Here is a 12,441-nt window from a genome sequence, read left to right as displayed (position 1 = left end):
TTCTTCTTGGATTTTGTCTAACTTCACTCTCAGAATAATAAGCTTCCTGACATCTGGTGATAAATTTGGCTTTGGCTTTGTCTTTGCCATGTTTTAACCTAGAAACACAGACATAAAAAAATAATAAAATTTGTGCAAAATTTGACTACCTATGACAAAATATGCAAAACATTTGGCCCAACCAATGTTGAAAACTAACACATAAAGGGATAAAACAATCTCCAACACAATTGTCGACCTGGTAGCTGACAACCATTTGCTTCCGGTTTACTAAAATCACCAGGAAAATGGCCTCACAACAACCAGACAGAAGTAATCACACTTTTAAAAAAAAATGCAAAACTTTTGTTTTCCATTGTATAAAACTAATTTAATGTTGTAAACATGCTCCCTGGCCTTAAATTAGCACATAGTTCTGCCTACATAGTAAAGGTCACACAGGCACTCCATAAATAAATAATATTAGTGGTTTTAGAGAGTGACTGGTATTGCACTCTGTTATCCACGTTATTAGCGTTAGATTTAAAGGAATAGATTTGTTTGCTCCTTTCTTATTTAGGCAAGTTTTTATAGCCAACACAAAAACTACACCTTGTGAGTACAGCTTTATCGATCTGAAATAAACTGCTTCTTTCCATCTTATCTTTAATATTAGATGCTCTTTCAAAAATTAAAGCTAGCTTATCTAGAATCTAGATATCAATAACTGGATCATATTTTAATATGTCCCAGTTATTGTTAAATGTGGGTTTTAGGTGAGAAAAAAAAATGATAAGGGGAGAGAGATGGGAGAGGTATTAGAAGCAGCCTTGCCAGAATCAGCGTGATATGATGTAGCTGGTATTGTCCTACTGCATTTGAATTACAAGTTAACATTTTTTTTTCTTCATTCTTAATGCACTGGTAAGCAGAAACAATGATATCTTTTAAAGAAAAATAAAACTGAAATCAGTGTCAGAGATGGTTTGCTTGTTAGTCACAAGTGACTACTGAGTTTTTGCAATTCTTGTGCAATTTTCTGTAAATTATTATTTTTTAAAAATACAAAAGAAAATGTCCTAAAATCCAGACCATTAACTGTGACTGTCTACCTCACAAAGTATACATGTCGCAAGCCATAATTTTTCTACATCTGTTTTACTACTAAAATTTGACACCTGTATACTGTATATCATGCTAAGGCTATGTGCCCACGATGCAGAAATGCTCAGGATTTTTTCCTGAGCGTTTCTGCATCTCCCTGGCATAAAAAAACGCATGTGGATTGTGCATGCGTTTTCCTGCCAGGGACATGCGGTAGTGAAGCATTCTTCACTTACATTTCCGCATGCGGGTTGACAAGCGCTTTCCAAGCGATTTTAGCATTACTTGGAAAGTGCTTGTCAACTTGGTCACACTATATAAATCCATGCAAATGGCAAAAATGGTAAGAAGAATGGTAAAAAATAAATCTATACTTACCTTCTGATGGCCCCCGGTGTCTTGTTTCCCTCCATCCCAGCTGCCGGCAGAGGTACACTGAAGGACCTGATGACGTCAGCGTCGCGTGACCCGTCACATGACTATGACGTCAGCGCAGGTCCTTCAGTCCATCGCTAGCTGTCGGCAAGCACAGACAAGGAGACCGGGGGCCGCCAAAAGGTAAATATAATCTTTATTTTTTATTTTATTCTTTTTTTTACAGTTTCTATGGTACCCGGGTCCAGAGGAGAGTCTCCTCTCCTCTAGACCTGGGTACCATCCGCACATTGAACGCATGTATTCCGCATGTCCTTTTTCTAGTGAAGCGGAATGCACACGTTCTAATGCAAGTCAATGGCAGCGAAAATGTAGCACTTCCGCAAAATAATTGGTAGTGCTGCGTTTTTTTCCGCAATGATAATACGCAGCGGAAATTTCCGCAGCATGTGCACAGCACATGCGGATCATCATTGGGGAACATGGCAGGCCTTCTACCATGCATTTTTTAAGTGTTTCTGCAGCGTTTTTGCTGCTGCGGAAACGCTTAAAAAACGCATCGTGGGCACACAGCCTTATACATTACACTGTTAGAAGTGCAGCCTTTTTGGATGTGCACCTAGCTACCATTTCTTATTACATCTTTTTTTGGAAGAGGGTTGAATTTCATTTAAACAAAAATGGAAAAACATGTTTAATGTGCAAGTCTGGTTTTGCAAATCTGTTTTTAGTCCAATTTGACAATGGTACATTTCACACCACAACTGCTGCCACTAGTGATGAGCGAGCACTAAAATGCTCAGATACTCATTGCTCGAGTCGAGCAAATTGGAGTACTCGAGTGCTCGGTCCGAGCAACGAGCCCAATGCAAGTCTATGGGAAACTCAAGCATTTTTTCCGGCGGCTATCCCCTTCCTGGCGGTCTGCAGAGGGCCTAAAAATTGTCCAAATCGATGGGAACAGTGCTCAAATGACATGGGAACATCATGGGGAAGACCCCTGGAAGCATCTCTGACTCCAAGGTCACTGCTGTCAACAATATTGTCAGGGTATTACGCCACTTTTACGGACTCACAATAAAACATACAAATACGAACCAAAATGGATTTTCCTGGGAAAAATATGAAGGAACATCCTTTCCAGGGTAATGACTTGTATATAAGGCAAAATAAATATACAAAAAGAAAAATGCTCCTCCACACCTTGGGCTATGTTCACACATAGCATTTTTTATGCATTCTAGCACTTTTGCATTGCTTTCAACATTGAAAAATACATTCACCGGTAAATGTCATTTTAACATTTTACTACCTTATCTGGCCATGTGGTGTGTGAGACATGATCAGACACGTCCTGTTTCATTTATGAAGTAGGGACTCTGAAAGTCACAAAGACTATTTTTATAGGGACATCAGGCGGCCCTTACTATTCTTAAAGGGCCAGCAGTCGTCCCTCACTATTGTTAGAGGGCCATCAGCCGGCTATGCTTTGTTGTTTCCATTATTAAGGAGTGGGTCTCCTAAACTGTTGTTGTGTATGCAGTGACTGCAAGGGCTGCCAAAATTTAGAAAAAAAAACAATAACAATTTAAAGACACATAGAGTTGGGCCTCGGCAATGAGTACGACATGTTCCCATTAGAAAGGAGTGGGTCTGCTATACAGTTATAGGGTATACAGTGAGTACAACAGCTGCCAAAATGTAGGAAAAACCCCCAAAACAATTTAAAGACACATCGAGGTGGGCCTCAGTAACGAGTATGACATGTTCCTATTAGAAAGGAGCGGGTCTGCCATGCAGCTATAGGGTATGCAGTGAGTACAACGGCTGCCAAAATTTGGAACAAAACCCCAATAACAATTTAAAGACACATAGAGGTGGGTCCCCAGTAACAACATGTTCCCATTAGAAAGGAGTGGGTCTGCTATACAGTTATAGGGTATGCAGTGAGTACAACGGCTGCCAAAATTTGGGAAAAACACCAATAAAAATTTAAAGACACATAGAGGTGGGCCTCAGTAATGACATGTTCCCATTGGAAAGGAGCAGGTCTCCCATACTGTTCTTGCCTATGCAGTGAATGCAATGGATGCCAAAAATTTGGAGGCACTCCAATGCCCCTTGCAAGAGACGTAGAGGAGGGCCTCCTGAAAACAATGTTCCCATTATTAGGAAGTAGGTCTCCCATACTGTTTGTCTATGCAGTAAATGTAATGGCTGCCAAAAATTACTGAAAAAAATACTGAATGATATGGTGATTGAGGATGAGGAGAAGGAAGAGGAAAAGAGCAAATAGACAAAATCAGGAAGCGTATACCCATGTCTGGGTGCGAATAGGTGCATGGGAATAGACCTCCCAAAAAAAGACACTGGATTTGAGTTTATGTTTTGCTGCTATCATTCGGTGTTGTAGAGAAGTCTGGCCCAATTCAGCCATTGTTCATTTTTATAATAGTCAGCCTGTTAGCATTTTCAGGTTACAGGCGGATGCGACTATCAGTTATAATTCCACCAGCGGCACTAAAAACCCACTCTGACAAAACGCTAGAGGCAGGGCAGGCCAGGACCTCCAAGGCGTAGAGAGCCAGTTCATGCCACATTTCCAGCTTGGATATGCAATAATTATAAGGCACAGAGGAATCACAGAGGATATTGGTACGGTCGGCAAGGTACTACCTCAGCATCTTCCCAAACTTTTCCCTCCTTGTGAGAGTACCCCGCGCCTCAGGGCCTGTGCGATGGGAGGGTCTGAGAAAACTGTCCCAGAACTTTGACAGTGTTCCCCTGCCTGTGCTAGATTGGATTTGTGTCTCTCTCGCCTGTACTCCTTGGTTGTCCAACGAACTGTGACATCTGACGCCTGTGTTTTCAGATGGAATTTTTTTAAATAATTCCGCAACAAGGGCCTTCTCGTACTGCACCATTTTATTAGGCCTGTCCTGCACGGTAATAAGAGACATAAAGTTCTCCCTGTAGCATGGGTCTAGAAGTGTCACCAACCAGTAATGACTGTCACCAAAAATGTGGACAATGGGTCACGGGAAAGGCAGCGTAACATAAACTCAGACATGTGTGCCAGACTACTAACAGGCAACACTTCCATGTCCTCACCAAGAGGATGACTGACCATGCTCTCCTCCTCATCCTCCTCCTCCCTGTCCTCACGCCATCCACGCTGATCAGACGGTATGCCAGTTGTGCAAGTAGTACCGTCTATAGTGCAGGAAACGAGCTCCTGTTCTTCCTTCTCCACCTCTTCCTCATTATCACCCAATCTGTGTCGAATCAACCTGTATGGTTCTTTGCTCCATCTCATTGTGCTCCGCCTGCAATGCATCCTCTTTAATTGTAAGCAGAGAGTGTTTCAGAAGACAGAGAAGTGGGATGGTGATGCTAATTATGGCATCATCACCGCTCATCATCTTGGTGGAGTCCTCAAAGTTTTGGAGGATGGTACAGATGTCTGACATCAATGTCCACTCTTGAGGTCTTATGTGTGGAGTCTGACCTGAATACCGACGGCCGTGTTGATGCTGGTAATCAACAACTGCCCTCTTCTGCTCACAAATCCTTCTCAACTACTGCAATGTAGAGATCCAATGCATGGAGACATCGCACACCAGTCAGTGAGCTGGAAGCAGCAAACGATGCTGAAGTACGTCAAGGGCGGCAGAAGCTGTAGCTGACTTTCTAAAATGGGCACACATACGGCGTACTTTCCAAGCAGATATGGTAGATCCGGGTAGGTTTTGAGAAACCGCTGAACCACGAGGTTAAGCACGTGGACCAGGCATGGTACATGTGTAAGCTCGTCTCGCTTCAGAGCTACCACCAGGTTCCAGCCATTGTCACACACGACCATGCCTGGCTGTAGGCCCAGCGGTGTCAATCACCGATCTGCCTGCTCTTTCAGAACTGTCCACAACTCTTCAGCATTGTGCGGTTTTTCACCTAAGCATATTAGCTTCAGCACAGCCTGTTGCCGCTTGGCCGAGGCAGTGATGCAGTGCTTCCAGCTTGTGACTGATGTGGTCATTTCGGAGATGGAGGCTGAAGATGAGGTGGAGGAGGATAAGGTGCAGGAGCTGTAGAATGTCGGGCAACCCTGTTTGACCCAGGGCCCGCAATCCTCGGAGTCGGGAGGATGTGTTAAGTCCCAAGGTCTGACTGGGTCCCGGCTTCTACTTTATTAACCCATTGTGCCGTCAGCGAGATGTACCGTCAACATTTCAAGCGCAAGAATTCACAAAATGTGTGAATTTAGTAGTGTGGCCTGTGGGGCATTGTCTGCGTATTTGCGCTTGCGTTCCAAGGACTAGGGTAGGGACAACTGAACGCTGCGCTGGGACAAGGACGTGGACTTGTTTGCTGATGGTGCCATTTGAGAGCCTGATCATGCTGGTGGTGTTGCTACCCCTGCTGATGCTGGCCTGTCAGGTGGTGCAAATGGCCTTTTTGGGGTTATCTGCAGAGGCTTTAAAAAACAACCAGACTCGTGTAGACCTAACAGTTGTGCTGGCAACTTCTGTCATGTTGGTTTACGGGGAACGCTTCCCCACCTGTGTCTGCGGCCACCTCACTGCTTCTTCCTGCCTGTTGTGGTGCTTTGCCTCCCTCCTCCTGTGTGCTGCAGTCCTCGCTCTGCATGTCCCCCAGCCAGATTGGGTTAATTAGTCAGGAAGATTGAGTGACAAGGTGAGTGTGTTTGTAGTGACACAATTTCAGCTTGCCCACGGCCTAGGCCTCTGCATGCACCACCACCATCACGTCCACTTCCCCGTCCCTTGCCATCCACCTTGCCCATTTTAAATGGAGGACAATATTTTCCACATTCACTACAAAGGGCTGGATTTGAGCCTCATGTATATGTGATACGTCTGACGGAAAGCCACGGTTTTAAATAGCGGGTCTGTAGTTTACTAAAACTATTATTCACAGTGACCTCGTGTGAATAGCTTCACTGACACACTGCAACAAAATGTAATTGGAGGCCAGAAATGGCTGAATTTGGACCGAAGTTATATGTGATACGTCTGACGGAAAGCCAAGGTTTTAAATAGCGGGCCTGTCGTTTACTAATATTATTCTTCACAGCAACCTCGTGTGAATGGCTCCACTGACACACAGCAACAAAATGGAGGCCAGAAATGGCTGAATTTGGAGTGCAGTTATATGTGATACGTGTGACAGAAAACCACAGTTTTAAATAGCAAGCCTGTAGGTTACTATTCTTCACCACAACCTCGTGTGAATAGCTTCACTGACACACTGCAACAAAATGTAAATGGAGGCCAATATTTTCCACGTTCACTAAAAATTTCTAGATTTTTATCGCTGTAATATGGAAAAGATCTGACCGTATTCTGCATTGCTTACAAGCAAATTAAGCAGAAAAATGGTGTACTCTGGATTGCTTTTTAAGCAAATAACTAGGAATAAGATAAAAAAAAAATGAGCACTGACCCCTGATATCTGGGGCTATGTCTACAAATATCTGTAGCATCAGCAGCAGCAGACAGAATGTGCATGGACCCTCTTGTGTTGTGCTGTATGCACTGCAGTCTGCAACAAACCCTGCCTGACTGCCTAACTCCTGCTATCACCACTAAATATATGCAGCTAGATTAGTTTTCAGAAGGACTGTAAGTTCAGATGGATATATAGATATGCTGAGGAATACTTTTACAAACTCTAAACAAGCAAATGTCTCCCTCACACAGCAGCAGCTCTCCCTACTGTGCCTGTTTCCGGGGTAGACTGTGACAAGCCTAGCGTCACCGGGTCTTACATAGACCCGATGACGTTATGAGGCCAGCCAATCACTGTAATGCCACAACCAACATGGCTGCGCCATTACAGTGTATGGCAAGCAATCCCTGCATGTTCATTGGCTCTCTAAAGAGCGCCAAACATGCGGGGTGAGGACCTGAGCTCCCGCCCGAGCAACCCGGAAATACTCGCCGAGCGCCGAGCTTGTTGAGCACTGTGATGCTCGGGCGAGTACTGATTAGTGGCGACTAGTGTTGAGCCACCCCCGTAGTGTTCGGGTTCGGTTCGGTTCGTCGAACACCGGGATGTTCGAGGAACTGTTCGTAGAACTGTTCGTCGAACACCTTAGAACACCGTCGAACACCGTTAAAACCAATGGCAGGCAAACAAAAACACATAGAAACACATAGAAAACACCTGCAAAGGTGTCCAAAAGCTGACAAACTGCTCAGAAGACACTCTCTTTAAAAAAGCCGGCCGGCAAATTCAGCAGCGGCATACACCGGTACCCGACAATTTAGACAAGAAGGAATAGAGCATCACACATAGATTAGATAGATAGAAACATGTCAGTCACACATATAAGAAGCACAGTGACAGTGTTGGTTACTGCACTTGTCATTTAGTGTAAAGGATTTATTAAAAAAAATATTAGTGTTTTCATGCACCGTCTCTTTAAAAAAGCCGGCCGGCAATTCAGCATCTGTACCCGACAATTTAGAACAGAAAGAATAGAGCTTCACACATAGATTAGATAGATAGAAACATGTCAGTCACATATATAATAAGTACAGTGATAGTGTTGCTTACTGTACTTGTCATTTAGTGTAAAGGATTTATTTAAAAAAATAATAGTGTTTTCATGCACTGTCTCTTTAAAAAAGCCGGCCGGCAATTCAGCAGCGGTACCCGACAATTTAGAACAGAAAGATAGAGCATCACACATAGATTAGATAGATAGAAACATGTCAGTCACATATATATGAAGTACAGTGATAGTGTTGGTTACTGTACTTGTCATTTAGTATTAAAATAAAGGATTTATTATTAAAAAAATTGGCGTGGGGTTCCCCTTAATTTTAGGCTCTAGCGGAGGTTAAGCAGACGGCTGGGGCAGATGTTTGAAGCCTGGGAAGGGGGTAATACCCACGGAGCTTCCCAGGCTACTAATATCAGCCCCCAGCTGAATACATAGCCTTTACTAGCTATTAAAATGGGGGACCCCCCAAAAAAAATGACGTGGGGTCCCCCCTAATTTAATAGCTAGCAAAGGCTAGGCAGACAGCTGGGGGCTGATATTAATAGCCCAGGAAGGGAGCCATGAATATTGGCCCCCTCCCAGGCTAGAAACACCAGCCGTCAGCCGCCCCAGAAATGGCGCATTCATAGGATGCGCCAATTCTGGCACTTAGCCTCGCTCTTCCACGCTGCCCTGGTGCGGTGGCAGGGGGTAATAGGGCTGGGGTTGATGTCAGCTTATAATGCCAGCTGACATCAAGCCCAGGTTAGTAATGGAGAGGCGTCTATAAGACACCCCCATTACTAACCCCATAGTCAAAGTTAAAAAAAACACAAACACCCAGAATAAAGTCCTTTAATTGAAATAAAGACACAATCCTTTATTGTTCTAAATTAAACCATACTTACCATCACGCCCATTCCAGCTGAAGCCAACGATCTCCTGCAATAAAAGAAAAATAATAAAGCAACCTCATCCTTACCTTTCCATGGTTCCCACGACAGCTTCAGCTCTGCTACATCGAGATGACAGGCTGGACCGCAGCAGAACGCTGCCATCCAGCCTGTCATCCCGCAGACACTGAGAAGCGCAGGCTTGCTTGCGCTGCTCAGCGTCTCTCTGTGACGACATCCAGATGAGCCGAGTTCATGTCCAATGAACTCGGCTCACCTCATGCACGTCACTGACAGCGTGGGAAAATTCTCACGCTGAAGCGCTGATTGCAGGAGAATTTTCCCACGCTGTCAGTGACGTGCAGGAGGTGAGCTGAGTACATTGGACATGAGCTCACCTCATGCACATCACTGACAGCGTGGGAGAATTCTCCTGCACTCAGCACTTCAGCGTGAGAATTTTCCCACGCTGTCAGTGACGTTCATGAGGTGAGCCGAGTTCATTGGACATGACCTCGGCTCATCTGGATGCCGTCACAGCGAGACAGTGAGGAGCGCAAGCATGCCTGCGCTTCTCAGTGTCTGCGGGATGACAGACTGGATGGCAGCGTTCTGCTGCGGTCCAGCCAGTCATCTCGATGTAGCAGAGCTGAAGCTGTCGTGGGAACCATGGAAAGGTAAGGATGAGGTTGGTTTATTATTTTTCTTTTATTGCAGGAGATCGTTGGCTTCAGCTGGAATGGGTGTGATGGTAAGTATGGTTTAATTTAGAACAATAAAGAATTGTGTCTTTATTTCAATTAAAGGACTTTATTCTGGGTGTTGTGTTTTTTTTAAATACTTTACTAGAAATTCATGGCGGTCATGTCTAATACTGGCGTGACCCCATGAATTTTGGGCTTGGGGCCAGCTGATAATACCAAGCTGGCCCTAACCCCTTTATTACCCAGTGGGCCACCGCACCAGGGCCCTGGATGAGTTGGGTACAGCGCCAGAAGATGGCGCTTCTATGAACGCGCCATTTTCCGGGGTGGCTGCGGACTGCAATTTGTAGCGGGGGGGGGCCCAGAAAGCTTGGGCCTCCCTGCGCTGCAGATTCCAGCCCCCAGCTGCCTAGTTGTACCTGGCTGGACACAAAAATAGGGCGAAGCCCCACGTACTTTTTTTTTAATTATTTCATGAAATTCATGAAATAATTAAGAAAAAAAGGCCTTCCCTATATTGTTGTGTCCGGCCAGGTACAAATAGGCAGCTGGTGGATGGGGGCAGCCCGTTCCTGCCTGCTGTACCTGGCTGGACACAAATATAGTGCGAAGCCCCACTTCATTTTTTTTAAATTATTTCAGGAAATTCATGAAATAATTTTAAAAAAATTGACGTGGGGCTTCGCACTATATTTGTGTCCAGCCAGGTACAGCAGGCAGGAACGGGCTGCCCCCAACCACCAGCTGCCTATTTGTACCTGGCCGGACACAACAATATAGGGAAGCCCTTTTTTTCTTAATTATTTCATGAAATAATTTAAAGAAAATTGACGTGGGGCTTCGCCCTGTTTTTGTGTCCAGCCAGGTACAACTAGGCAGCTGGGGGCTGGAATCCGCAGCGCAGGGAGGCCCAAGCTTTCTGGGCCACCCCCGCTGCAAATTGCAGTCCGCAGCCACCCCGGAAAATGGCGCGTTCATAGAAGCGCCATCTTCTGGCGCTGTACCCAACTCATCCAGGGCCCTGATGCGGTGGCTCACTGGGTAATAAAGGGGTTAGGGCCAGCTTGGCATTATCAGCTGGCCCTAAGCCCGAAATTCATGGGGTCACGCCAATATTAGACATGACCACCATGAATTTCTAGTAAAGTATTTAAAAAAAACACAACACCCAGAAAAAAGTCCTTTAATTGAAATAAACACACAATTCTTTATTGTTCTAAATTAAACCATACTTACCATCACGCCCATTCCAGCTGAAGCCAACGATCTCCTGAAATAAAAGAAAAATAATAAAGCAACATCATCCTTACCTTTCCATGGTTCCCACGACAGCTTCAGCTCTGCTACATCGAGATGATAGGCTGGACCGCTGCAGAACGCTGCCATCCAGCCTGTCATCCCGCAGACACTGAGAAGCGCAGGCTTGCTTGCGCTCCACAGTGTCTCTCTGTGAGGGCATCCAGATGAGCCGAGTTAATGTCCAATGAACTCGGCTCACCTCATGCACGTCACTGACAGCGTGGGAAAATTCTCCTGCACTCAGCGCTTCAGCGTGGGAGAATTCTCACACTGAAGCGCTGAGTGCAGGAGAATTCTCCCATGCTGTCAGTGACGTGCAGGAGGTGAGCTGAGTTCATTGGACATGAGCTCACCTTATGCACGTCACTGACAGCGTGGGAAAATTCTCCTGCACTCAGCGCTTCAGCGGGAGAATTCTCCCGCTGAAGCGCTGAGTGCAGGAGAATTCTCCCACGCTGTCAGCGACGTGCAGGAGGTGAGCTGAGTTCATTGGACATGAGCTCACCTTATGCACGTCACTGACAGCGTGGGAGAATTCTCCTGCACTCACCGCTTCAGCTTGAGAATTTTCCCACGCTGTCAGTGACGTGCATGAGGTGAGCCGAGTTCATTGGACATGAACTCGGCTCATCTGGATGTCGTCACAGAGAGACGCTGAGCAGCGCAAGCAAGCCTGCGCTTCTCAGTGTCTGCGGGATGAGAGGCTGGATGGCAGCGTTCTGCTGCGGTCCAGCCTGTCATCTCGATATAGCAGAGCTGAAGCTGTCGTGGGAACCATGGAAAGGTAAGGATGAGGTTGCTTTATTATTTTTCTTTTATTGCAGGAGATCGTTGGCTTCAGCTGGAATGGGCGTGACGGTAAGTATGGTTTAATTTAGAACAATAAAGGATTGTGTCTTTATTTCAATTAAAGGACTTTATTCTGGGTGTTTGTGCTTTTTTTAACTTTGACTATGGGGTTAGTAATGGGGGTGTCTTATAGACGCCTCTCCATTACTAACCTGGGCTTGATGTCAGCTGGCATTATAAGCTGACATCAACCCCAACCCTATTACCCCCTGCCACCGCACCAGGGCAGCGTGGAAGAGCGAGGCTAAGTGCCAGAATTGGCGCATCCTATGAATGCGCCATTTCTGGGGCGGCTGACGGCTGGTGTTTCTAGCCTGGGAGGGGGCCAATATTCATGGCTCAATTCCTGGGCTATTAATATCAGCCCCCAGCTGTCTGCCTAGCCTTTGCTAGCTATTAAATTAGGGGGGACCCCACGTCATTTTTTTTGGGGGGTCCCCCATTTTAATAGCTAGTAAAGGCTATGTATTCAGCTGGGGACTGATATTAGTAGCCTGGGAAGCTCCGTGGGTATTACCCCCTTCCCAGGCTTCAAACATCTGCCCCAGCCGTCTGCTTAACCTCCGCTAGAGCCTAAAATTAAGGGGAACCCCACGCCAATTTTTTTAATAATAAATCCTTTATTTTAATACTAAATGACAAGTACAGTAACCAACACTATCACTGTACTTCATATATATGTGACTGACATGTTTCTATCTATCTAATCTATGTGTGAAGCTCTATTCTG

This window comes from Phyllobates terribilis, unplaced genomic scaffold (assembly GCF_046119375.1).
Source record: "Phyllobates terribilis strain yellow unplaced genomic scaffold, ASM4611937v1 Scaffold_4__5_contigs__length_816908805, whole genome shotgun sequence".
NCBI classification, from domain to species: domain Eukaryota; kingdom Metazoa; phylum Chordata; class Amphibia; order Anura; family Dendrobatidae; genus Phyllobates; species Phyllobates terribilis.
The sequence above is the reverse complement of the archived record's forward strand: the minus strand, read 5'-3'. Positions refer to the sequence as shown.